The following is a 27840-nucleotide window of genomic DNA, read 5'->3' as shown; positions in this document are numbered from 1 at the left end:
TATTTCTCCTCATTACTTCCTCTTTCTATATGTGGTGCAGAATGCCGCTCACACAGACAGAGGAAAATGCCTCTCGGGATGGTTTTCGTGCAGGATGTGTCCCTTGCTGCACAAAAACAATCCTGTTTACAACGCAGGCACTCTTGCACCACGGTGCAAGGGGGCCTGCGTTAACGCGCGGCAGCAGATTGTGCGCCAGTGCTGGGAAATGACAGGAATGTGCCGTATATTGTTAAGTACAGCGCATTCCTGCCCTTTCCATATCACGCAGCAAGATGACTTGCTGCGCTGCGTGATAATTTCATAAATGTGCCCCTGTGCGTTTATCTCTCACAGGTCTTTACCTACCGCACTGCTAACCACTGCGTTCCATAACACGAAAACCACATAAGATGGAAACGCTTCCCACAGGATCAAAAAACACAAGCCAACACACTTCCAACCACACGCCCTACATGGTGTAGGATGCTGCTCATGTAGGAAAGTGCTATTTAATGTTGCAATACAATAGATGGTGGAAGGCCGGCTTGTGGGAAGGCAAAGAAAGATAGAAGGGCTGAATGTAGGAGGAGGAGAGAAATGGACTGATGTGAGAAAAAGGAGGGGGCGTTCTGCTGCAGGGATGGTAAGGAATGAGTAGAACTGAGTGGAGGCAAATAAGAGAGAAAGACTAAAGAGAATAAACAGAGGCAAAAGAGCAAATTGGAGGAAAAAGAGGCATGGATAAATGGAAAAAAGGGAATGAGATGAGAAGAAAACTGGGCCAGTAGTGCTAAAAAGAAGAAGAGAAGGGAGAGGGAGAAGAACTGTTAGGATAAGCTAGGGTTTCTGAAAAAAACTTAATAGCTGGGGTGTCAGATGAGGAAGGGCTGGGACCGAAAGGATGACTGGACAGTGAAAGGCCAGAGGACAGTAGAAACAAGAAGTGCTGATGGGGGCTCGTGGTAAGCCTGGCCTATAGGGCAGTCTGGTAGTGCCAGAAGGGCTGGTCTAATAGCTGTTTGTGAGGCTGTTTATGGTCTGGTGGGACATTTTGTTACTATTGATTTCCTCTCTATTACCACAAACATTGCCTGCAGCAAGCAAAAATGCAAAGTCTCCCATACCATGGAAAACACCCATACAGCGAGTATTTACAAGTTCAACGCTGACAGATATGCAGATGTAACCACTTTGGCTAGGTATCTTGTTCGCTTGTGTGGGTCACTTTTATTTTAGTCCCTGGGTTTATTTTCTGTCCGAGTCCGGCCCTCGGGGTGATAATATTAAGTCCTTGCTTCATAGTGCTGTACACACCAGGCTCTGCTATTACCCACGGTTTAATGATACTCCTTTTGTCAACAGCAGAAGGATGATGGGATGAGTCAGCCATGATGTGAATGAAATGTATGGGCCTCAGGCCAGGCTAATGTTCGAACACAGAGGGTGTTGCAAAAGTTTTCCCTCTCGGTCCGCACCCTTTTCCAAAAGCTTCATGTAATGTTTTAAGAGCACCAAATAAGCTGACTTCACCAAGCACAGACTCATTTATTTCTTTGAAGTAATCAGGATAGTTTAGACTTACTACATTTATTTTGGTTATTTTTAATCCATTTCGTTTGTGCCGGTTACAATGATGTCTCCTACCATGGAGCCTTTTCCTGCATTGTGATACAATTGTAAGCTTGGGCGAAGTGATATCATCCGGGTTAGAGGTCACGTGATAGCATTTCCAGTGATGCCATCAGGAAGGCCACCACATTTGTTGGGTCATGGCTAGAGAAACCGTCAGTAGGGAATAAATGTGCTTTTGGTCACTGAGAGCCCGTACTTTGGTGTATCGGGTGCCAAAAAAGATTCAGACCCCACGCATCATTAGGAACCGGAACAGGAAGTGACCACGCTGCACTCACTGACCCGCCCCCCCTGTCCCTCAGACGCTCCTCTACATCTTTACTCACACTGAACCCTCTTTCACAAGCCTCTCTGCCCCTGCTCTCACTAACCACCCTGTTGCGACGTCACTGCCCTCTGCTCTATCACTCGCCGTAGAACTCTGTCTGTCACCTCTCCTATCTTCGAACTCTTTCTCTCGCTTTTCACTGTACTACCCGACCCGCCTCTCCCTGCCGCCGCTTCTTTCTCTGCTCTCGCGGTGTGTACAGTAACTTTCCCTCGAGTTTTCCTATCTCCCCAGAGTGGGGGCAGTGCCAGGCCGCGGGGAGGGGAGGGGGGCCGACGCTGCCCGCTGAAAGGAAGAGGCGGGGAGGACGCCTGCCCTCCCAGGGCTCCAGCTGACCTCATGCCTCCCTCTCCTTCCAGCAGAAATAATGCAATTAGCAAGAAAAAACCCAAACAAAAGCGTGTCAGCATAGGCCGCCGACACAGAGGGGAGCTCGTGGAGGGGGTGGGGAAGTTTATAGAGGAGATGGAACAGTTTATAAAGGCCCTGAGGCGAATCTGGGGGGCCGCTAATAACAGGGAACGTGCGAGGCTGGGCTCCTTATAAGAGTGCTAGGCTCGCGCTGTAAGAAATTGGGTTATATTAGTGGAGAGGGATTGAAGCCCCTCTCAAATAATAAAACAGTCCTTGTCATGGTGACCCACAAAGGTCACTAAATAAACCTGTGCTTAACCCTCTGGTAGCTTGGCACAAAAGCAAGCAGGCATATGTTGGAGGCAATGTGTAAAGTATTTATTCAGTACTCTGACAATAACAAAGTGAAAACACAACACCAATAAAGTCCCAAACCAATTTAGAAAAATATAGTAAATTGTAATAAATAAAATTACACCTAAACAACAAAATCTAATCAGTACAACCATAAATATGAATTTTTAAAGATTTAAGTAAAAATAGCGTGAAAAAGCACAGAACGCCACTTACGGTTATCTGGTTGAGCTAGACCAGGGTAAAGTAACAAGTTCAGGCCGACTGCGTAGAAGCTCGGATCGAATAAAGGGACCAGGTTCATCTAACTGAGGAGTTACCTTCTTAAGTCTGAGCGAGGAGCTACCTTTCGTGTTGCTGGGGGCTGCAAGAAGTTCGCTGGTGCGAGGAGCAGGTAGGGCATTGCGGACGGTCGGTGTTGTAGCACATAGAGCCGGGCCTCGCTGGACCTTTGCATAGGCGATCGACGCGAGTTGACACTGTCGGCCTGAAGGGCAGGTGTCGCTGAAGCTTCGGGTTGGCAGTCAGCTTGGACGATCACTGTCGGCCTGAAGGGCAGGTCTCGCTGAAGCTTCGGGTTGGCAATCAGCTTGGACGATCACTGTCGGCGTGAAGAGCAGGTCCGCTGGAGCTTCCCATTGACGGTCTTCACGGACGGTCTTTTCTTGGTGCAGGAGGTCCCTTCATGGTCACGAAGAGACCAAAACGTCTGCATTTCCACCTTGATTTCAGAGGGAGTACACTCTAATAACAGCCAAGGGTCCAGGACCGGCAGGACACCTCTTGGTCATCAGAACTCACTCCAGTAGAGGCCAGCAGTAGGGCTCAGGTAGGCCCAATTGGTGCTGGTCAGCTGGGTAGTTGCAGGGAGGTCTCAGAAAGCTTGTTGTTTGCCTGTCAAACAGCAGATCCGCCAACTGACCCTTGAAGTCACTTTCGAGGAGCTTGGGTTCGAGGCAAACAGGTCCAATCTTCCTTCTTTGGAAGCAGGGCAGTCCTTCTTCTGAATCTTCAACAGGTCCAGGAATGTTCTGATGAGATGTTCTGGAGGTGCAACTTTTATCCCCGTGCTAGCCTGGGGGTGGGGGATACGCCATTTGTGTAACCTTCCCCCTTTCTTGGGTTTGGATCCAAGCTGTCTAGGGTAACAAAGGGAACGCAGGCCTAGATGTGAGCTGCATTTGTTAGTGGCTGGGCAGCCCTTAGAAGTCAGGAAGCGGGTGGGCAAGCATTGAGGCTACCCTTTGATGCTCAGAAATGCAATTTACAACCCCAGGACATCCTGGCCCATACTCAAGGCCCCATTTGTCCCCATGTCTGGAAGGAATACACAAAACATCACAGGAGAGCCTTTCACAGTCATAGACCATGGGTTCTGGCATAAAGGCACACTTGTTTTAGGCAGAAAATGCCAGTTTTCTAAAAATTGTATTTTCAGGTTAGTAATTTAAATTCCGACTTTACCATTTAAGAGGATTTAAAAAAACAATTAATTTGAGTGTACACTGCATTTCTCTATCTGGTTCCAAACTGACGTTATTAAGGGGTAATAGGGTAACCCAGAGTTGGTCTGTGAAAAGATAGCTATACAGCAGGGAAGAACACCTTTAGGAGTTTTTCCCTGCCATGACATGTAAAACTTAAGTACAATTTCTAACTTTTTAGCTACTATGCACACAGTCCTATGAGCCCGCAGTGCCTCCCTTAAGGGTAACTTATAAGTATCAAAAAGTATGGTTTAAGCCTTGCAAAAGGATTATTTCGCCAGGTCAAAATAGACTTATACACTGCTACTTAAGTGGGTGGCACAATGAGTGCTGCACCCAACTTTTAGGATTTGATTTACAAGCCCTAGGCACATGTGACACCATGTACTAGAGACTTATAAGTACATTAAATGTACCAATTAGGTGTAGGCCAATAACACCATGTTTTAAGGAGAGAAAACAAGCACTTTACCAAAGGTTAGCAGGGGGGAGGTGTGCAGAGTCCCTATGCAAACAAAAACAAAATCTGTATAAACGGGGTGAAGGTAAAAAGTCTGGGGGAATTCCATGCCAAGGATTTCAGGTCTAACAAAGGATTGTTGTGGGGGCAGAGTCAATATGTTTACAGCGGGCACAGTGGTCTAAAGCAAACTTGGGAAAAGCCAATAGGTCTCGCCCTTTGGGTTTATTCGCTATGCAAATGCTTTTTGGAGATGCTGGGCGATATCGACATAAGAAAAGAAAAAAGACATGATGCTGTGCCTCACACATGGGTGCATAAACCTCATGACACACCTGGCATGTCATTCTGCAGACGCACCACGCTTGATGACATTTGCACCCAGACATCACCCTGCATGCATATGCCTATGGTATGATGAATGCAGCCTTGTTTTTCCTTTTTTTAATTTACCAATTCATGATGGCAGATGCCACTTGGAACAGTAAATAAAACACATGAACTTTACTCTTTGAAAGCACTTTACTGAAAGTAGAGCAGCCCAGCAGCAAATGCCAGCTGCTGCACCCTCCAAAAAGCATAAACGTAAACTATTTTAGTTTTATGGACCGCAAGGAATGGTGAGGTTGGTGGAAGGTGCAGGTAGGGGAGTAAGCAACAGGCAGTGAGGAAGATCCCAATAAATAAAACATTTAAAACAAGCTGGGGTAGAGGAAGAAAAACGAAGCACATGGGAAGAAGTAGGTTTTAAACTGGCAAACAGCACACAAGGGAGAGAGCACGTGGTGAAGGAGGAAACAACATGGAGCACACTGGGGGACGAGTATTAGAGGATTAGCAGCATATGAAGAAGAGAGCAAGAAAACCATATTAACTGTTGTTCAGTGCTAAGAGAAAAAAAGTTGTTCCCGAAATATGGAAGTATACAAGTTATTCAGTCAAAAGGATGGCAAAAAGAATATGCTTCATGGGAGGGTCAAATGATGCACAATGTGAATATCATCTAAAAAATAACGTCAGACAAAAATATCATCAGCAAAATTATTGTAGTGACAAGAATATCGCGGTATGGAATATTGTAGGTAAGAATGTTGTTTTTTAGGTGTTTATTATTGTGTGTTTAATATTGTGTATAGATAGATAGATAGATAGATAGATAGATAGATAGATAGATAGATAGATAGATAGTCCAAAACCAAACTCCACAAGGAAGAAAAGGCACTCGCGGGCACGCATGGAGTCATCAAATCTGTTTAATTGTGCAGACGCGTTTCGGCGTGATTACCTTTCTTAATGCCTTCAATTAAGCAGTTAACATGATGCATTCCTACAGCTTTTTATGCAGGTATCTGAAGCTCGTCCCCTCAGGTAGACTATCTGTGGACAAAAAGAGAGGACTATAGGTCAATCCAGTCGCCATCTTACTTATAGATTCATTATGTTTCAATTCATCCGTGCCTGCATTCAACATAGTAATATAAGCTGTGTGCTGTAACATAAAATCACGCTCCAATGCATATATGACCTATGGTGTGCAAGCACAGCGATATCAGTTCAATAAGTCTATAGCTAAAAATGTACATTAGTCCTCTCACTTATTCTTTCTCTGCATGAGCTGATGAGCTGTCCATTGCCACCTCGGGGACATTGCTCACTGTGTATGGGCGTTAACACTCAATCCTGTGCGTCCATATACATTGCTATCATAGAACAATCCAGATGAAATGCATGCGCCCCTCGCCCATGTCGCAGACGTTGATACCAGAATGTTTGTCCGATGATTTCGCAGGGATCAGTTCAATAACTGCGTTCCTCTTGGATTAATTAATTCACGATCATCTTGGCGACGGATCCTACAATAACACTCCCTGCCGTGGTTCAGGTGACTTCAGTTTTATGCATTTCCCAGTTCCATCATAGCCACCGAACCCTGACTGGGCTGGTGCCAATACGTGAGGATGGGCTCACGATATATTCCAAAACCAAACTCCACAAGGAAGAAAAGGCACTCGCTGGCACACATGGGGTCATCAAATCTGTTTAATTGTGCAGACGCGTTTCGGCGTGATTGCCTTTCTCAATGCCTTCAATTAAGCAGTTTCACATGATGCATTCCCAGAGCTTTTTATGCAGGTATCTGAAGCTCGTCCCCTCAGGTCAGGGGTACTCACAAACTTTCTGTCGGGGGCCAAAATTACAGTGTGGTTAGTGGCCGAGGGCCGCACTGATAGGGGTGGAGTCTGTTGGGGCGGGATCAGTGGGGGGCGGAGCTAGAGTAAAAAAAAAACTTTCAAAACATTAGACAATGCTGTGTTTCACAATCAGATGCAACTACAAAGAGCAACCTGCAGTGCACTGACCCGCTATAAACACCTGGATGTGACTCAATTCTAATTACGCACTTGACAAGAACAATATACTGCTTAAAAAAAATTAACATCCTAGAAAACGCAAACACTCATAGGGAATGCAAGATTAAGTAAAGCATGTGAAATGTAAGCAGTGAGTGCTTTCGCATGAAAAGGTAAGGCCATGAATACAGGGCCCGGAAAGGACCCGTTTCAGTGCCCATTGCACATATCCTTTCAAAACATAGGCGGTATGTCTTAAAAAGACCACATTCGTAAACATACAGACGCTGTATACATTTCGTTTTACCAATTCCAATTCCCATTCAGTACCTCCAGGCAAGGTGCACTTTCCCACACAGGGAAAACAATGTTGTTCAAAGAATTGGAGAAAACAAAAGTATCACTTCACTGGCAAACACTGTAACGTGGCGCTAATGTGTTTAGGTGCAAATAAATCAATCTGGCCACCTTGCAACCACTCTGTCTTGCTTTAATTAGTTATGTATTTTTGACATTTGGAATCTTTTATTCCTCTCCACCCCGAGGCTGCACTGGTGTCAGAAAAAGGACGTTTCCAGCAAAAATGTTTTCTTTTTTGGATCCATTTCACAGGGGAGCAAATAAAGGAAAGGAGGAAAGAGAAGGTAATACCTGTTTCCTGAAGTCTTGGTTTTGCACTAACTGAGGAGCGAGACCGAAAGAGAGGGAAGACTGGCCACCAGGCAACTGCATTATGTAATGGAGGCCACTCCGCAGGCTCATCAGTCGGTGGGTTGCATCACCCTAGACCTCCGTCAGGCCTTTGATTCTCTTTCCTGGGAATTTATGTTCGCAACCCTTCAAAGGTTTGGATTCTTAGACACATACCTTAAATGGGTACGCCTTCTCTATACGGCCCCTACGGCCCAGGCCCGCACGGGTCGCTACATCTCTAATCAATACCCTATTTACAAGGGCACGTGACAGGGTTGTCCGTTATCGCCATTATCATTCGTACTCGCACTAGAAATTTTAGCGATAGCACTCAGAAGGTCGGTAGACCAGCTTGGTATACCGATTGATGGAGTGACACACCTGACCTCCATCTACGCAGATGATATCCTGTTGTACTTACAAGACCTGTCGACTGAAAACGCTCCCTTACCTGACATCCTCGACACCTTTGAGCGCCTCTCGGGTCTGGCCATAAACCCGGAGAAATCTGTGGCCTTCTTCTTCAGGGATAGACCATGCCCAGTTACCCTGCGCTTTGGCGACTCTACCTTGCCAGTGGCACCCACCACCTTTAAATACTTAGGTATCCAAATATATAGAACACAGGCAGATCATATAGAAGGTAACATCACACGAGCCATAACGGGGCTCCGGGCCAGTGTGGCCTTCTGGACCTCCCTACCGCTCTCAGTAATGGGGTGGGTTGCCATCTCTAAGATGGTGATGCTCCCGCGCCTTTTATACTACTTTGTGAACCTACCGGTCATAATCCCACAGTCTACCTTTAATACATTAAACACCTTATTGGTGGATCTTATCTGGGGCAAGGGCCGCAGACGTATCAGCCTGCGGAATCTTCAACTCGAGAGCGGAGGTGGGGGTCTGGGAGTTCCCGACTTCCGTGCCTACTATTATGCTAGCCAGCTCCAGTGGCTATCTTATTGGGCCGCAGGGAGACATTTACAAGAAATCTGGTACTCGTCGGGGGAGTTGGACCTGGGGATGCTACACTCCCTGTTTTTGCCCAAGGTTAAGATCCCCTCGGACATTCCCCTCCTTTTGAATACCGCCTTACAATGCTGGAGGAAGGCATTGACATACACTTCCATGGCGACTCCTTATTCACCGAACATCCCTCTTTTAGGTATGCCCACACCACAGGGTAGGCTAGCGAAGACCAGTATACAGGATTGGATGGATGCCGGATTAGAGGACATTGGAGCGTTCTTTACTGACGGACATTTGATGGACCACAACACCTTAATACAGACCACAGGCGCATCACCACGATTATATTTATTGCACACCACTATATCCCACTACATAAAGAACACATGGGCGCCGCAGCGCAGTGAACCCCAGCAGCACAACCTAGTACATCTTTTATATTCTATGGGGAAGGGGGGACATTTGGTTCATTGGTTATACACAGGAATACGGACGCACGCAGCAATCACGCTTACTTCATTAAGAGAGCAATGGTCCGGGGACTCTAACACGGAGATTACCGATAAGGCTTGGCAGTGCATGCTAGAACACCCTAAAAGAGTTTCCCGCAATGGCAAACTAAAATTCATCCAGACCATGATCTTTCACCGGGCATATCTCACCCCCAAGCGGATCCATCGTATGTTTCCTGATGCCTCACACAATTGCCCCCGCTGCAAAGGGATGAGGCGGACTTTCTCCATATGCTGTGGTCTTGTCCACATCTCCGGAACTACTTGGAGGGGATTCGTCAAGCTCTAGGCGTAACTACACAAACCCTTATATCAGATGACGCCCTGCACTGCCTTATGGGCCTCCGCAAACGCTCCAGAGTCCAAAAAGTACGACTGAGATTCATAGACCTAGCCCTCATTTTAGTGGTCAGAACTCTTACTATGAGGTGGAAGTCCCCCAGATGTCCAGCGTTATCCAGTTGGCAGGCTGATATGATACAATGGGGAAAGGCAGAAGGGGCGGCACTTCGGAGGGAGGAGGAGAAGGGGCTTCGGAAGCAGCCCATTTCAATGGACATTGAGGCAATGCTACACAAGTTTGAATCACTTGACTTATTGCCCCCTCCGGGTACTTAAGTTTGGTAGGCACTTCGAGAGAATAGGTCTATCCCTTAGTAGGCCTTAAGATTGAGACCCATACATTACATTGCATTGCATGATGACCAAGTACCAGTTTGTGCTACCCTGTTGGTACTCCCCTTTGTGGTCCTACTGGACATAGAAAAAGCCGAACGACCAGGAGTGGGAGGGATGGGAGGGTTAGGATGGGAAGGGACATAGTTGAATTTGTTCTTTTTGTTAACTGGAAAAAGTAATAACACCATGCTATTCATTCATTTGCCATTACTGCAGTGGGCAGCTATACGTGAGGTCACAAGACCTTATTAATACCCCCCTTTTTCAGCCTAACGGAGGGAGGGGGAAAAGATGGTAATCTCGTGAAGTATTTATGCTGTATCCATGCTAAGAGAAAAATGACCGCCCCTCTGTAAATTTTCACTACATTGAATCTGTTATGATGGTTTCTAAATAAAGTGTGTTATAAAACTTTTTTTTTTAATTCATCCGTGCCTGCATTCCACATAGTAATATAAGCTGTATGCTGTAATATAAAATCACGCTCCAATGCATATAGGACCTATGGTGCGCAAGCACAGCGATATCAGTTCAATAAGTCTATGGATAAAAATGTGCATTAGTCCTCTCACTTAATCTCGCTCTGTATGAGCTGTCCATTGCCTCCTCCCTGTATTTTCCTCTTTCTATGCGTGCTGCATTCTGCAGCACGCATAGTAAGAGGGAAATGCCTTTAATGATTGTTTTTGTGTAGGAAGGTGTACCTTCCTGCACAAAAACAATCATCCCCTCAGCGCAGGCACCCTTGCAAAATGGTGCAAGGGTTTCTGCGCTGGCGCACGGCTGCTGTTTGTGCGCCGGCTCAGGAGAGAGGGACAGAAATGTGCCATAACTTGTAGAGCCGTGCGTCAGAATATTGCAAGTGAGGCCCTATGTTTAAAAAAAAAAGCATTACCCTTACTTTTTTAAAGTTAATTCTTTTTTAAGTTATTATATTTTTGCATACTTTTGAACAGATATACTTACATATGTACTCTCAGTACTTTGTAGACTGCAATTATGTAGTTTACATTGTATGTAAGCTCAATATTTAATACCACAATGTTTTACAGCAATATGTGTGCATTGCAATAGATTATGACAACTATAATATGTCACAGAAGCGGGCAAACAGAAGAACAACAAGGAAAGGAATTGTATAAGAAGCAATCAAATGAGAGTGACAACAAAACCACAAGAGCAATGGGCAGACTCTAAGCCCACAGACATTTCTTAGTATGGTCCACAAGAGGTCTTTTACAAACAGAAAGATAACAGCGCTGTTTTTAGGACTTCCCTATCTTCTACCAGAGAGGGGTGATAGAGTGATGCCTGTATCAGTGTTAGAAAGTAACAACATGTACTCCAGGATCCCATGAATTTGGGACTAAGTGATAGCAGCAGAAAGGAGGCAGTGTTTTGCGGGCAGAGTCATACATATGATATTCTTCCATTTAATGTGTATATCTGCCATGTAGGGCTTTGAAAAGTCAAAACCCTGCTAAGAAAACCTGGTTTATCACTTAAGTAAACACTTAAGGGACAGGAAGGTGAGTGTCTTTGTTTACTCCAGTAACTGGCATCAAGATGCTAAGATCCAGTTACCTCCCAGTAGAGATGAGACTTGAATAAAAGGAGTACAAAAACACCCGGCAGGTTGCTGCTCTAAACACAAAGCAAGCATAGGGCAGGCCCCCCTGAACATGGTATAATGTTGAGAAATTTTACTGGGACAAAGTCAGCACATACCGGCCTGGATCTTAGATCCGGCTCATTAATAGCTGCTGGATCTGGGACCTGGTCAGATCTCCCTCTTTTACATCATTGGTCTGGATGACGGCTTTCTTGCTGAGCACTGCACTGCAGCAAAGTGACTACTGTCAGCATTGACATGCCGCTGCCTTTGCAGGTGGACATCATCTTTCAGACCTTCATTATTGGTGGATCCAGTGAGAATTGCTTAACAATCACCCTAAGAGTCTCTCTCAGGAGTAATTTGGGGAAATTCATGTATTTGTCTTCAGGCGGAGAGGGTGTCTCAAAATATAGGCTGCTGGATTGATTTGTGTATTATTTTAAAGCCCTACTCCATGAGATACATTTCCCACCATTCTCTGCAAAGTCGTATTTTAGGCCATGGATTTCCATTTATTTTGCGTTTGCTGATGGTCTGTAGCAAATGTGATTGGCTTTCTCCACAGGAACATGTTAGGATTTCCACAGGCCCAAACAACAAATGTGATGTGGCAGATTGGACCCTGAACACAGGTGTCTGTGGGGCTGCAGTATTGTCCTGTGCTCCCCCTCCTCTCCATCTCCCTGAGAAATAGCTTGAACCGCCACTGAGGTGGCTATACGGCATCACGTGGTGGAAGCCTTGTCAGACCTTGAAGGCCTTCTCTGTGTTTATGCAAATTTGAAAAGTTAACTTTTCCAAGATTATGCAATGATCTTTGCTCCCATTTAGTTAGGATGTCTGTGTCAACAGGTCTCGACAGATGCTTTCAGCATTCTCTGTCCAAACCGCCAGAAATTCTCTTTTCATCACCAACAGAGGGAGAGACAGTACTACTGGTTGTATACAGATCTGCATACCTAGGCCCTACATATAGAGACAGGACCTAGCTGATTCAGTCGACTTTGGAATGTCTGCATCAAGCACTATCGAACAGTGACCCACATTAGAACACCTGCATAAGCAGAAAAACCACAGTGGATTATATTGTTTGTTGGAGAAAGAAAGAAGGACTTGATGGCTGCAGAGGAAAGTTATGCTGTCTGCTGGTTGGTCATTGTTACTCAGTTATTTTTGGCTCTTTGTTTTCTCATGAAATCAGCAGAATTATAGTGTTGATGCCATAAATAAAAAACAACAACATTGGGAAATTAAATAGGTCTCACATTGATAATGCTAACCTACTGACTTTGCGAATGCTTGTTTGTAAATCACTGTTTAAAAAAAGTTTAGGAAATGGCTGTAGATGCATCATGAAGCATACATATGCACTAAAGGCTATCCTGGAATGCGTTTTGTCTGAGTAAACCCCTTCCAAGATGGCCGCCAGTGCATCAAGACATACGTGCATGTGTCGGAATGCACCTGTAGCCATCTTGGAATGGGTTTTCATAAATAAAAAAGATTCCAAGATCATGCTTTGTGATTCAGAATCAGTCATCTTGGAATTGGGTTTTCTAAATCAAAATCCATTCAGATATGGCCATCGATTCTTGTTCATGCATCAAACCATAACAACACATGTGCCCTACTGCATCATTGGCCATCTTTGTTTTTAAGTTTACTATACCATTCGAAGTTGACTAACAACCAATTTAAAGTGGCAAATTTAATAACTTGAAAACTGGTCCTGCATTGCAGCAGTGTGCAGCTGCTGGTCCCTCAGAGAAAAAAATGATTTATTTATATTTGTTTAAAAGGAAATTAAAAATAATACTGCGATTAAGGAGTGGTGGGGAGTACCACACGAGTGGTAGAAGAAGAGGGGAGCATGGACATGAGGGACAGGGGCAGAAGTACAGCAATGAAGAACACATAATTCAATGCTAAAAATGAAAAATAAAACATGCAAAACAAGCACACAAGTGAAAGAGTGGAAAAAACACAAGCACTCCCATGGAGTGCTGAAGGAAAAAGAAAAATGCAGTTCCCTGATTGTAGCATTGGGAGGATACATCTCATTCAGACAGAAACCAGGGGAGGGACAAACCTATGGTCCAAGGCAGGGACGAACAGAGGAAGAGGAAGGAAACCCATTGAATAAGAAGCAAGCAAATGAGATTGACAAGAAAGCTAACCAATGAAAATCAATGGGCTGACCAAAGCCTACCCTAGGTATTGGTATTGTGCATAATAGGTTTTCTGACAATACACAGCTATTACTGTCTGTATGCAAGATCTAAAAAAGAGTAAGAATAATGGAGCCTCAGGTCATGCTATAAAATCATAATAATGGTGATAATAAAAGTGAAAATATTAATGGTACTACTTATGATAAAACACTTAATAGGAATATATTAGTGTTAAAGTTAAAAATATTGCTACAGGCGAGGCACCTGGCCAGGAGGTGATTCAAGATCACGCGCACAGGAGATGTGTAGTGACTGAGTAGCTAAACTTGGCACCCAGAGACTGGGCTTCTGGTCCCAGCTTCAGCGCGTGATCAACTCTTATGGAATTTTTAGAAAACCACCTTAAGTATAAATAGTGCAATGCGGAACAATGTGTTAATGCTGATATTGCAAGTTATATATTGTTGCCTTCTCACTGATCCTTATAACTGTACTGGTGCCAGTGAACTAACGTGCTCCAGTGATACGATAAATATGTGGTGTTTCTGGTACACAATGTTCTATTCATAAATAACAAAATACATCAACCCGGCGCAGGGTGGTATGGGTATTCTCTTTTGTGCTGGAGCACTGGATGATGGAGCTAAGACTTCTATCACCTGTAAAGTGGCCAGTTATGATGTTTCTATTTGGAAACTACATGGACGAGAGAAACACGGCCATGTGTTATTGAGTTTGCTTTAGCCTAGGTATGATTTCCAGGGCGCTTGGCTGATGGTATTATCTTTGGGAGAACATTTAACCAGGGCTCCTAGCTTTCATTTAGGGAACATTCCAAAGTCAGCCAGAGCTGCGTGGTGTAGGTCGAAAAATATCGCAGGCAGAATATTGACGAGACCGATCATTGTGACAAGAATGTCGAGGAGCAAAATATTGAAAGGTAAGTTTGTATAGATTTTCTATATGTAACTCCACATCTGGGCTGGGCTTAACACTAGTGGTGCCGGGTGCGACATTGCTTTTTGGAGCCCCCCCAATGACCTCCTCTGCCACGGATTCCCTCACCACCACCACCCTTTAACAGTGCCCCTCAAGTCTCCATAACCACGCTCTCCCACTTGCATTTCTGCTTGCAGCTCTTTGATGACAGGTAATAGCTCACTGTTCCATATCAGGATTTTAACTTAACCCACAGAACTATTTATGCCATATGCATGTTGTGAGTTGCATGGTACATGTGCTGTGCAGCATATACCCTCTGCACTACCTTATGAAGGGTCAAAATTTCCATAAGACAAAACTCCATCTCTCTCCAGCAGCTCCATTAATCACTGGAGTTATCTTGACATTTTTATTGATGCCGGAAAATTGCTAGAAGCAAGGAACGCTCCAGCAGGTGCTTTTCATTTCATAATGTATTTGAGAAAAAATCGCCCCCCCCAAGTCAGCGCCCAGTGTGGAGGCACCGGTCGCACCGCCCTGGAGCCGGCCCTGCTCCTCATATAAATATCTTGGTGATATATAGACCTACAAGGTACATAGGTGTGGAGTTAAGAATCCTTACTTCCCTTTGTGCACGTGCCTCTTCGATATTTTGGCCCTCATTTACGAGATTTTGGCGCATGGCAGTGCCGCAAGGAATCTTGCTGCACTGCCCTGCGTCAAAAGAAAAGAGCAGGAATGCATCGTATCTATGAGATATGGCGCATTCCTGTCCTTTTTCCCTGCGCTGGTGCACAATTGGCTGCCATGCGCCAACGCAGGCACCCGTACACCATTGTGCAAGGGTGCCTGCGTTGTAGGGGTGATTGTTTTTGTGCAGGGAGTGACACCTTCCTGCACAAAAATAATTAAGAGAGATGTTTTCTTCTTTCTATGTGTGCTGCAGAATGAGGCACACATAGAAAGAGGAAAAAACGAGGACAGATAAGGACATTTCTCCTCTTGTGCATCCCTAACGCCACCCCTAGGGTGGCATTAGAATCTGACGCATTCCCAGGTTTATGATTCTTCATAAATCTGGGAATGCTTCAGATTCCAGGGGTGTTGCGTGGGAACACCCACAGCAACACCCATGGAACACCCCTTTCACGCATTGTTCTGCGTGAAAGAGGGACATATTTACAAGGCCATGAAAAGCCACGCAAAGTGGCTTTACATTGCCTTATAAATATGCTGCAGCGCATTGTGCCACTGGAGCATAAAAAACAGTCGTGCTCCGGCGGTGCAAAAGTGCTGCTAGGGGCCTCGCAAATGAGGCCCTTTGTCCCTCAATTTTCATGTAAAGATATTTTGCCTCGTCCATATTCTGCCTTTAATATTCCATAGTAAAATCGAGCTGCACGAAGTCCAATCCTTCTGGGATGGAATTTTGAGCTGGTTTGAATGAGAGCAGAGTATATGTAGCAATGGCTTGAGGTGGGGGGGATTTAGCTGAGAAGATTGGAAAAAGCTGTTTCCCATCAGGTCTCCTGAAGAGCATATTTTCTTGTGGTCCAAGGTTAATTTTCGATTTTAAAAACTACCCAGGGCTCCTTTCATGCCAAACATCAGAGGGGTCCCAGGCTCTTTAACCCCTTCGATGCTGCGCAGATTCCGCCGCTGTGCTGGCGGAATCTTGCGCGGGCGTGGTCATGACGGAATGGTTCCGTCATGAGCACAGCTCAACCGTGGGTCATGACGAAACCATTCCGTCATGAGCACCGAAGGGGTTAACTATTGACACCATTCAGTTGAGCCAGGCCATGTCCTATTGCAACACTGAAGGTGAGAAGACGACCCAATATTCCACGTCAGGGGTACAAGCCAGAATGACCAGGATTCTGATTTGAGGTGCATTAATATTAGATTATTCCCAGATCCCGATATGTGAGGCAGAACGCAGGAAAGCATGAGTGAGTAAACACATGGTAGCTGTTTGCTCCCTTTGAATGACAGAGTTACTGTAGTGCCCAGCTACAGTGACAGGAAGATGTTGAGGCAGTCTCTGCAGTCCCTGCCCCAGGAAGGTCTTAATTTCTAGACAGGTTGGGTGTATTACAGGGATAATACACTCTGTAAGGAACTCTCATATGTCCACAGGGACACCGAACGGAAATGGTTTTATAGTGTTTTGTTTGCAGAGGGTATTCTAAAGGATTTTGAATTGGTCATTTTCTCCAGGCTCCTCAGTGAGGGTGTGCTTAGGTTGACTTAACGGAAAAGGAGAAAACAAGTAAAACAATTTTTTATAAATTTGAACGTCCTTTATTTTATTCTGTGGATATAAACACTCACCCGGTTAATATTCAATGATGTATTTAATATATATTATAAACTTGTCTAAAGTCGAAGGAACCTGGTTTACAGGAGGAGTATTGACAAATTGGATTAAACTAATGTGTTGATGTGCTGATGTTTGGAGAAAACTCTTCATTGCACATGCGTCTTATTACACTGTTGTTTGTGGTGGATCCATCTAAAAGGGTTGCCAAAATGATATTCTTTAGTTAACACTGTACAAGTTACGTGAATCACCAATTAATAAGCCATCGTTTCCTCATGGTTTAATGGATAGACCTTTGCCAATAGCCTCGGAGATGTTGGAAAGTTAAACAAATTAACAGGTTACATGTCACAGTACCCGGGCTTAATGTCACCCGGCCAAAATATTGTATTGATGATACTGACCACTAGCATATCACGAAGATAAGTATGTATTGAGGAATAAAGGCTTACTATTCTTAACTTAACATCTGCTTACCTTGACAACATGATGGTAGTTCGATACTGTGGATCGATAGTTTAGTAGGTTGATGTAAACCATCAGGCCATAAGACACGTTAGGACGGAGAAGATGAGGAACTTAGATGGTACACAGGGCAGTGGAAAAGGCACTCCTCACACTTGGCTTGTTCATTTCCTTCACAGTTGTTGTTTTCTCCCTAGTTAAGGTCCCTTCTGTCCTCTAGTTCCTTACTTTACTCTTTGTAGTTACCTGCTTTGTTGCCCTCTTTTCAGTTTGACTCCTAGTCCAAGCCTCCTCCATCCCAGTGCAGCATTGGCATTTTATATTTGGCTACAGAGCAGGCCTCACGGTATGCTGAATGGTAGTAACAGCAATCCCTCTGCTTGCACTGAGTAAGTCTAGTACTACGATACCCTTATATGTAACTTATTACCTATTGTATCAAAACTTTAGTAGTTTGAGTTCTCCCGCCAGTAGTTGGAGACTTTGACGATTCATAGTATGGTCATGAGACGCTATGCGCCAGGGAATCCAGCCTGGGTTTTCTGAACACCAGCCTGCAGGAGTGTAGCTCTTTCTACTCGCCACCTTCACCCCTTTGTATGAATCTTCATTACCATCCTTGACTCAACCCTGAGGAGGGTTGAGCCGACCTCAATGTGGCGAGATAGAGATTGGTTTCGAAATCTACTTTCTCAAATTGCTGTGTTTGTGACAGATTGTCATACCCCAGAAAATGGAGTCCGATACCAATGCCTTGCAGGCAGTGGCACACGCGGTAAGTTGAATCCAAGAGGTTCTTGAAGTCACTCATCAAAAGCGAGCATTTCTTCTAGAGATATTGACTCAGGTGATCAACCCACCCAGAACATCAAAGGGAGAAGGATTGAATCCCACTGCTCACCGTGAGGTCAACCCCACCCCAAATACAGGAGGGAGTAATTTAGTCATGAGTCATTCATGGACGGTGCCTTATGCACACTCGGTTTTAGCGCACCAGAAAAGATCACCGAAGATCTATATTGTTTCCAGCCTTTTATGGCTCAGTGTAATTTGCACTTTGTAGCAAAAAGTCAGAGGTTTGTAGCTAGTCAAGCAAAGTTGACTCTTATGTTATCCTACTTTAGCAAAGTCCCTTGTCTGGGTAACTCAATTCATTTTAAACCAAAGCCCTTTGGTGTTGAGTTTTGGAATGTTCGTGCAACAGTTTATGGCTATTGTTTGTAATAGACAGAGGCCTCCACTCATATTCAATTCAATTCAATATTACTTTATTGCGGCTATTCCAGCCATAAAAGTACATACAAAGTTTACAGCAATAGAAAGACATACTCCGCTCAAATAAAAAAGGGATAGTATCAAGAGGGTGTTATATACATAGTTATAGATGCCAGGGCTTCAGGAGAGCAGAATAAAAAATACTTTATTGTTGTTACTAATAGTTACAAATGGCAATTTAATACTATAAATCAATATAAATACTTTAAAATATCATTAAGCCATTCCTCGTTGGAAATATCTTCAATTGCCAGTGTGGCCAGTGGGAAGAGCTTGGTCTATTTCACATATAGTAATTACAACAGTAGCATTGCGCTCTATAGTTGCGGCAAAATAAAAAATCGATATTAACCATTTTGTACTTTTAACAAATACTTTCTCTTAATCCACATGGCCAAAAGGAATTTCGAAATTGCAACAACAAAAAGTGGATGGATATCAGATTTAAGAATTCTATAAAATTGGCGGAATTCCCTTATTCCCAAATTTTTGCAGAGTTGTAGAATCCATTTAGACCTAGGCTGTTTGTATGCCGGGCAGAAAAATAATACATGAATCTCTGATTCCTCCTCCCTGCAACATCCAGGACAAAGACTAGGCAGGTCCCCTACCCACTTATTTGTTTTTACCAAAAGTGGAAGGGTTCCATACCTAAATTGGAGGAACAACTTCTTGGCTAGCACTGGCTGAATTGTGTCTAACACCTGCTCAAACTGGTAATCTAACTTCAGATCCAGAAAGGCATAGGTTAGACTATTTGCTCTGGTAGCCCCAATTAGTTTATTTAGCTGGTACTCTTTCAATGATCTTGCCAAACAATTTTTGGAAGTAGTTAGACACGATTCTTCCGGTGCATCCCATAGATACCCCCTTCCCATGTCGCGCAAAGAATCCCTTACAAAAGACAACCAGGGTATACCTCTAACAGCGCCCAGTAAAAGCATTACCACTTTGAGTTCCTCCCTGTAGTGTCTCAGCTCAGGCGTGCTCCATAGTCGACGCCAGTAAAGCAATGAGCGACTCGAAATCAGATCCACCACTGGGCAGATACCCAAGTCCATTCTCAAAGGAACTAGCGGGATACTTACTGGAAGCGCCATGATTTGCCTAATGAACTTATTTTCAGTTAGGGTCAATGCATGCTTTGGGCAATGTCGCCAGAGTTCTGCCCCGTATAATGAAGCCGACCGCGCTAGCACTCTATATATTTCAAGCGGGGGACGTATGATCTTTTGGGTACAACTATTCTGAACTTTCAGTATACCACCTATTGCTTGGGTTAGTTTCAGGTTCGCCCTATCAATTTGGGTACCCCAACCCATTTTGTCGTTTAGGGAAACACCCAGGTATTCAAAGGTCTGAACCCGCTCTAGCGGCATATTGTTAAAATTGGGAACAGGGAAGTTAATATGAGCCGCATTAAAAGCCATATATTTAGTTTTGTTTATGTTGACCACAAGATTCCTTTTTTTGCAGAACTCGCTGAATTCATATAATAGTCGTTGCATCCCCATCGGGGACTTCGAGAGGAGCAGGGTATCGTCCGCAAACATTAATGCGGGAAACTTGCGGGACGACAATTTGGGTGAGTCCAGATCCTTTGCGGCCAAGAGGTCATTAACTAGGCCGCTTAGGAAGAGGGAGAAAAGAGTAGGCGCGAGAACGCAGCCTTGCCTCACCCCCTTACCAACAGGGAACGGGGCTGTCAGTTGACCATTCTTGCCAAATCTAACTCTGGCATATGTGCCCTCGTGGAGGCGTTTGAATTGGAGGCATAAATAGGTTGGAACTCCCTTGTCCAGCAGAATCTTCCACAGCTGGTCACGGTCAACCAGGTCAAACGCAGATTTTAAGTCCACGAAGGTAAGGTATAGACTCCCTTTTTCCAAAATCACATGTTTCCAGTATATTAGCTGCAGTCTAAATAACTGGTCGATTGTTGAGATCTTGGCTCTGCAGCCTGCTTGCAGCGGGGTCAGGACATCCGAATCTTCAATCAAATCCTGCAATCTCGCCAGCAAAACCCTCCCGAAGATTTTTTGGGACACATCTATAAGGCTAATAGGCCTATAGTTCGCTGGTTCAATTGGCGAGCCCTTTTTAAAAATTGGAACAATCTCAGCGCCAGCCCATGTTGTTGGTGCAGGTAGGCCACACAAAATTGCATTAAAAAGTGTTAATAAATATGGGGCCCAAACTACTTGTTCACTTTTATATAAATCCCCGGGAATTCTATCCAGTCCAGGGGCTTTATTTGGCTGGAGTTTCGCGAGGGCAGAGGTAACCTCGCTCATAGTGCATAGGGGAATATCACAGACAAGCTCGGGAATGGAAAGGCAGGGCAATAGCTTCACCGCACTTACATCGTTAAGGGGACTGGAGTAGAGTTCCTTAAAGTGCTGGTGCCATGTATCCTCATCGATGTTGGGATCAATGACAGTCCTACCTTCGGCTTGGCCATGATGGACCAAATTCCAGGAACTTCTACTGTTTTTTAGCTCCAAAGCCATCTTAATGTTTGACCATCTCTCGATTTCCCACTTTGCCTTTGCACTTGCTGTAATTTTTTTAAAAGAAAACCTGGAATCCCGGATATTCTTGCTATCGGCCTCTTTTAGAGAGTTCAACAAAAGTTGTTTTGCCTCTCTACAACTCTTATTAAACCATGATTTTCTATCCCTTAGAATTTTAGGTTTATTATTAATAAAAACATCGCTAGAAAAAAACCCAGAGCCTGAACCATCTCTTGATGGATTCTCCCGGCATTGCTGGCACTATTTGGAATAGGAAAGTGTTGCGCTTCAAGGCTGGCCTGATCTAGGAGGGGTATAATAGTTGCGTACAATTTGGGCAGTGCATCCCTCGAGTGGATAATTTTTGTCCATCTGATTCGCCTCCCTCCATTAACCACCACGAATTTATTTGAGTTAAACATTTCAGGATTTTGATCATGGCACCCCATCTGAAATTTTAATGTTAGAACAAGGGGGTCATGGTCACTCTCAATGCGTATTTCAATACCAAAATTCAGCACACTATGCCAGAGTTCTACGCTGCTCAAGATATAATCAATCACTATTACCCGATCTGGCCTCTTGAAAGTTGGTCGGCCGGGATTATCTCCCGGAAACCGTCCATTACAGGCCCTTAATGAAAAAGTCAGGTTTAGAGAAGTCAACTCTCAAGGTACTCGCGCTTTGCATCGCGCTATGCGCCTCAATACCGCGCTATCTTTTTAAAGCTACCCTTATAACTATTTGTGTTTTTCTTAGTTGTATCTTGCCCTGATTTTAATAGGATTTATTGTAACCCCCTCACCTGCACTCTAATCGGTTCCTTCACCGCTGTTTTGGCGGGTCCGGTCTCTGGGGTGGGATTGGCTTTGGGCGCCATCTTGGAGTGGTGGTCACTTTGGGCGCCATCTTGGAGTGGTGGTCACTTTGGGCGCCATCTTGGAGTGGTGGTCACTCTGGGTGGGTGTTGCTGACGAGCGGTCTAGCGCTCCGGCTGAGTGGAGGGACGCCTATTTAAGGCGACCTGCCCTGTGGACTCCCCTGAGAAGGTACTTGCGCTTTGCATCGCGCTATGCGCCTCAATACCGCGCTATCTTTTTTAAAGCTACCCTTATAACTATTTGTGTTTTTCTTAGTTGTATTTTGCCCTGATTTTATTAGGATTTATTGTAACCCCCTCACCTGCACTCTAATCGGTTCCTTCACCGCTGTTTTGGCGGGTCCGGTCTCTGGGGTGGGATTGGCTTTGGGCGCCATCTTGGAGTGGTGGTCACTTTGGGCACCATCTTGGAGTGGTGGTCACTTTGGGCGCCATCTTGGAGTGGTGGTCACTCTGGGTGGGTGTTGCTGACGAGCGGTCTAGCACTCCGGCTGAGTGGAGGGACGCCTATTTAAGGCGACCTGCCCTGTGGACTCCCCTGAGAAGGTACCCGCGCTTTGCATCGCGCTATGCGCCTCAATACCGCGCTATCTTTTTTAAAGCTACCCTTATAACTATTTGTGTTTTTCTTAGTTGTATTTTGCCCTGATTTTAATAGGATTTATTGTAACCCCCTCACCTGCACTCTAATCGGTTACTTCACCGCTGTTTTGGCGGGTCCGGTCTCTGGGGTGGGATTGGCTTTGGGCGCCATCTTGGAGTGGTGGTCACTTTGGGCGCCATCTTGGAGTGGTGGTCACTTTGGGCGCCATCTTGGAGTGGTGGTCACTCTGGGTGGGTGTTGCTGACGAGCGGTCTAGCGCTCCGGCTGAATGGAGGGACGCCTATTTAAGGCGACCTGCCCTGTGGACTCCCCTGAGAAGGTACTCGCGCTTTGCATCGCGCTATGCGCCTCAATACCGCGCTATCTTTTTTTTAAAGCTACCCTTATAACTATTTGTGTTTTTCTTAGTTGTATTTTGCCCTGATTTTAATAGGATTTATTGTAACCCCCTCACCTGCACTCTAATCGGTTCCTTCACCGCTGTTTTGGCGGGTCCGGTCTCTGGGGTGGGATTGGCTTTGGGCGCCATCTTGGAGTGGTGGTCACTTTGGGCGCCATCTTGGAGTGGTGGTCACTCTGGGTGGGTGTTGCTGACGAGCGGTCTAGCACTCCGGCTGAGTGGAGGGACGCCTATTTAAGGCGACCTGCCCTGTGGACTCCCCTGAGAAGGTACTCGCGCTTTGCATCGCGCTATGCGCCTCAATACCGCGCTATCTTTTTTAAAGCTACCCTTATAACTATTTGTGTTTTTCTTAGTTGTATTTTGCCCTGATTTTAATAGGATTTATTGTAACCCCCTCACCTGCACTCTAATCGGTTACTTCACCGCTGTTTTGGCGGGTCCGGTCTCTGGGGTGGGATTGGCTTTGGGCGCCATCTTGGAGTGGTGGTCACTTTGGGCGCCATCTTGGAGTGGTGGTCACTTTGGGCGCCATCTTGGAGTGGTGGTCACTCTGGGTGGGTGTTGCTGACGAGCGGTCTAGCGCTCCGGCTGAATGGAGGGACGCCTATTTAAGGCGACCTGCCCTGTGGACTCCCCTGAGAAGGTACTCGCGCTTTGCATCGCGCTATGCGCCTCAATACCGCGCTATCTTTTTTTTAAAGCTACCCTTATAACTATTTGTGTTTTTCTTAGTTGTATTTTGCCCTGATTTTAATAGGATTTATTGTAACCCCCTCACCTGCACTCTAATCGGTTCCTTCACCGCTGTTTTGGCGGGTCCGGTCTCTGGGGTGGGATTGGCTTTGGGCGCCATCTTGGAGTGGTGGTCACTTTGGGCGCCATCTTGGAGTGGTGGTCACTCTGGGTGGGTGTTGCTGACGAGCGGTCTAGCACTCCGGCTGAGTGGAGGGACGCCTATTTAAGGCGACCTGCCCTGTGGACTCCCCTGAGAAGGTACTCGCGCTTTGCATCGCGCTATGCGCCTCAATACCGCGCTATCTTTTTTAAAGCTACCCTTATAACTATTTGTGTTTTTCTTAGTTGTATTTTGCCCTGATTTTAATAGGGTTTATTGTAACCCCCTCACCTGCACTCTAATCGGTTACTTCACCGCTGTTTTGGCGGGTCCGGTCTCTGGGGTGGGATTGGCTTTGGGCGCCATCTTGGAGTGGTGGTCACTTTGGGCGCCATCTTGGAGTGGTGGTCACTTTGGGCGCCATCTTGGAGTGGTGGTCACTCTGGGTGGGTGTTGCTGACGAGCGGTCTAGCGCTCCGGCTGAGTGGAGGGACGCCTATTCAAAGCTCCCTCCAACGCGCAGCGGTTACGCGCAGTGGGTGTGCCTTCGCTGTGCCTGAGTCGTGCCAGAGTCCTGCCCGTCTGCGCCCGTCTGCGCCCGTCTGCGCTAGGGAAGCGCGGCTCGCGGCAGAACTCTGGACCTGGCCATCATTTTTTTTTTTTTTTTTTTTTTTAAATTATTTTTATTGCAGGAATTAGTAAATCTTTACATAATTGGCCAGCATTACATCTCAAGCCGGAGCGTTAAAACCCAACCCTCCGATCCCCTCCGGAAGTTGCTTACACAGCCGTTCAGCCCACAACCCTGGGGTCGGGTGGCGAAAGTCCGTGGGGGCTCAGGAGGTTGTCAAGGTCGGCCCGGAGGATTCGTTGTCCTTCATCTGCTTTTCTAAACAACCCTATAACTCCAAAACACCCCCCCACCCTTAAAACCCCCCAATCCCAGAAAAAACCCTCCCCCCCCCCGCCATCAGCGCGCGGCATCTACCGCAACCGGATCTTCTTGGGGACCCATGGGGAAAGCAATAAAGCTGAGCAGTGCAACCGTCTAACGGGACTCAGGGCGCGCCGCTTCCTCTCGTTCAGCATCGCCGGGGGCGCAATACTCCCTAAGGGCCTGTACGAGCATCTCCCACTCCAGCGCTGTCTCCTCGGCCTTCTCGTTACGCTGCCTCCAAGCTAGCTGGTATCTAAGCGTACTCTCCCCCGCCGCCCACTTCAAAAATTCGCTGTGCCACCGGCTCCCTGTCGGGCCGGTCCATGCCTTCCAATTCCTGGTCACCTCCCGTTTAGCAAGGAGCAGCCCCAAATCGATGAATTTACTAGATATTTTATTCTTGGGGGTATGAGGGAACCAATGCAGGAGACCCACCGCCGCATCCAACGAAAGGGATCTCCCCGTCGTTTCCTCCAGGGTCTTCCCCACTTCCTCCCAATAGGCCGACAATCCCGGGCAGGCCCACAGCATGTGGAGAAGGTCCGCCTCCTGGGCCGGGCACCTGGGGCACTCTGCTGAGGCCGCCGCAAAATATCGCCTGATTTTCACCGGGGTCAAATATGCTCTATGGAGCACATAATAGTGGACTAATTGAAAGCGGGCGTGGCGTGTGCCCTTCCAGGCACGCCGCACCAGCTGAGCCCAGGTCGTCTCTGGGATCTCCTTGCCAATGTCCTCCTCCCATCGGTGTCTCAGGGAGGTGAGGGGGGCCAGCCCCTCCTTGAGCAGTCTACCGTAAAGGCATGTGACCGCCCTTACCGTGCCCGCGGACATCATCACATATTGGCACACTGGGGATAGAGGGGGTTCTGCCTGCCCGGACCTCCAGCGCGCCTGGATCGCTCGAACAAAGGCCGAGTGCAGCAAAAAGTCGCCGCGGGGAATCCCGAATCGATCAATGAGCTCCTGGAATGGCAAGAGCGTCCCGTCCTCATAGAGATCACCGATGAGCTGCAGGCCGGCGTCCTCCCAGGTCGCCAGCCGCGACCAATCACCCCCATGGGGCAAAGCCGTTAGCATCCCCAGCGGTATTTCGGGTGCATACGGTGTTCGCTGGTGGCCCCGGGCGTGAGCCCGGTTCCAGCACAGGCGAACAGTCCGCTCCTCCATAGACAAGTCCTGCAAGGCCAATCGTTGCCTCATCACTATGAAGGAGAGAACATGCCTGGCCATACCCGTTCCCCTCCTATCCTCGGGGCCCCGGAACTCCCGAGCGATCTCCTGGGTGAAGGTCTGGAGCTGCGCCGCTAAGTAATATTTTTCGAAGTCCGGCACCGCAAGCCCACCCTCCTCCTTCGGCCTCATCAGGGTCTTGAGGGCCACCCGCCGGCGGCCCGAGCCCCAAAGGAATCCGACTATCATGGACCGTAATAGTCGAAACGTGGTCGGTGGGATCCAGATCGGTAGTGTCCGGAAATAATATAACAGCCGGGGGAGCGCCACCATTTTAAGCAGAGCGATCCGCCCTGCCACCGAGAGCGGCAGCGTGGCCCAAAAGCCCATACTGCCTCGAAGTGCCCGGATGCCCCGGGCAATGTTCCCATCAAGGAGGCCAGAAGGTTCGTGGTAGACATACACCCCTAGATATTTGAAGCAGTCGGGTTCCCATCTAATCTCCCTACTTAAGGCAGGTGCAGGGGTGCCCCTGCGAATCGGGAAAAGACAAGTCTTAGTCCAATTCACTCGAAGGCCCGAGACCTCCCCAAACTCCGTGAGCGCCGTCGCAGCTCCACGTAGGGCAGCGAGCGGGTCTTCTAGGAAGAGCAACAGGTCGTCTGCGTATAGCGAGACGTAGTGCGGGCCTGACAGGGTCCATAGGCCCGCGTAATGGGCTCCCGACCGGAGATGCATCGCAAGAGGCTCCACCGCCAGCGCAAAGAGCAGTGGGGAGAGCGAGCAGCCCTGCCTCGTGCCCCTTTCCACCGGGTAGCGTGAGGAAATCAGCGGTCCCGCCCGAACCCTGGCTGACGCCGAGGCGTACAGCACCCTGGTCCAGCTGACGAAACCCTCCCCGAGGCCGAACCTCCGCAACACAGCGCAGAGGTAGTCCCATTCCAGGCTATCAAAGGCCTTCTCTAAGTCCACTGATAGGACAACCGGGCATGGGGCGTCCACAAGCGGTTCCCCGAGCAAGCGGCACAACCTGCGAATGTTCATGGTCGTGTTACGCCTGGGGATAAAGCCAGCCTGGTCCTCATGCACTAAGGAACTCATGTGCCCAAGCAGCCTCGTGGCCAAGATGCTGCTCAGTATTTTATAATCCACCGTCAGCATCGATAAGGGACGGTAGGAGCCCGGATCGGATGAGTCCCTGCCGGGCTTGAGGAGCGGGACCACCAATGCCTCACACATCGAGCCTGGAAGGCGCCCCAGCCTCCTCGCCTCTCTATATACCACCAACAGCCTAGGGGCTAGGAGATCGGCATAAGCCGCATAGAACTCTACAGGAAGCCCGTCCAGGCCCGGGGTCTTATTTCTCGCCATCTTTTTAATGGCGCTACGGATCTCTCCCAGTTCTATGTCGGCCCCCAAGGTTTTAGCCACCTCCTGCTCCATTGCTGGAATCTCTAGGGGCCGCAAATAATTATCTAGCAGGGCAGGGTCTCGGACTGAGCGACTGCGGTACAAGCGCTCATAGTATTGCCGGTAGCAGCTCAAAATCGCAGGCTGAGTATACACCTGGGTTCCGTCTGCCCTACGCATGGACGTCGTCAGTGAAGTCTGCCGCGCAGGGTTGGCCAGCCACGCTAACAGCGCGCCCGATCTATCCCCCTCCGCGATGGCCCGAACCGTATAGGCTTTATAGTCAAAACAGCGGAGCCGTTCGACCTCTGCTGCCACCGCCTCCCTCGCCTCCGCCGTGCGCGTCTGTAAGTCTGGGTGCCCTGGGCGGCGTAATTCCAACTCGCGGAGTTTCCGATCCGCTGTCTCCAGGTCCGCGAGGATAACTCGCCGCACACCGACCTGTTTAGATATGCAATACCCTCTCACCACCACCTTAAAAGCGTCCCACTCTA

At 47.0% G+C, this 27840-nt stretch overlaps 1 long non-coding RNA gene across 1 annotated transcript in view; it reads right to left on the bottom strand.

Moving 5' to 3' along the window:
- The window catches only part of LOC146811402 (uncharacterized), a 40197-nt gene extending 18165 nt beyond the window's left edge, over window positions 1–22032 (bottom strand). Inside the window, exons 1-2 of the long non-coding RNA XR_014966734.1 lie at window positions 21910–22032; window positions 5883–5974 (exon numbers count right to left, since the gene is read on the bottom strand). This is a non-coding gene — a long non-coding RNA (uncharacterized LOC146811402). The remainder of the gene's footprint in view (window positions 1–5882; window positions 5975–21909) is intronic.
- Window positions 22033–27840: the final 5808 nt, after the last annotated feature.

Source organism: Triturus cristatus, chromosome 7 (genome assembly GCF_964204655.1).
Source record: "Triturus cristatus chromosome 7, aTriCri1.1, whole genome shotgun sequence".
In the NCBI taxonomy this organism is placed as follows: Eukaryota; Metazoa; Chordata; class Amphibia; order Caudata; family Salamandridae; genus Triturus; species Triturus cristatus.
This window is presented reverse-complemented; position numbering and strand designations above follow the sequence as displayed.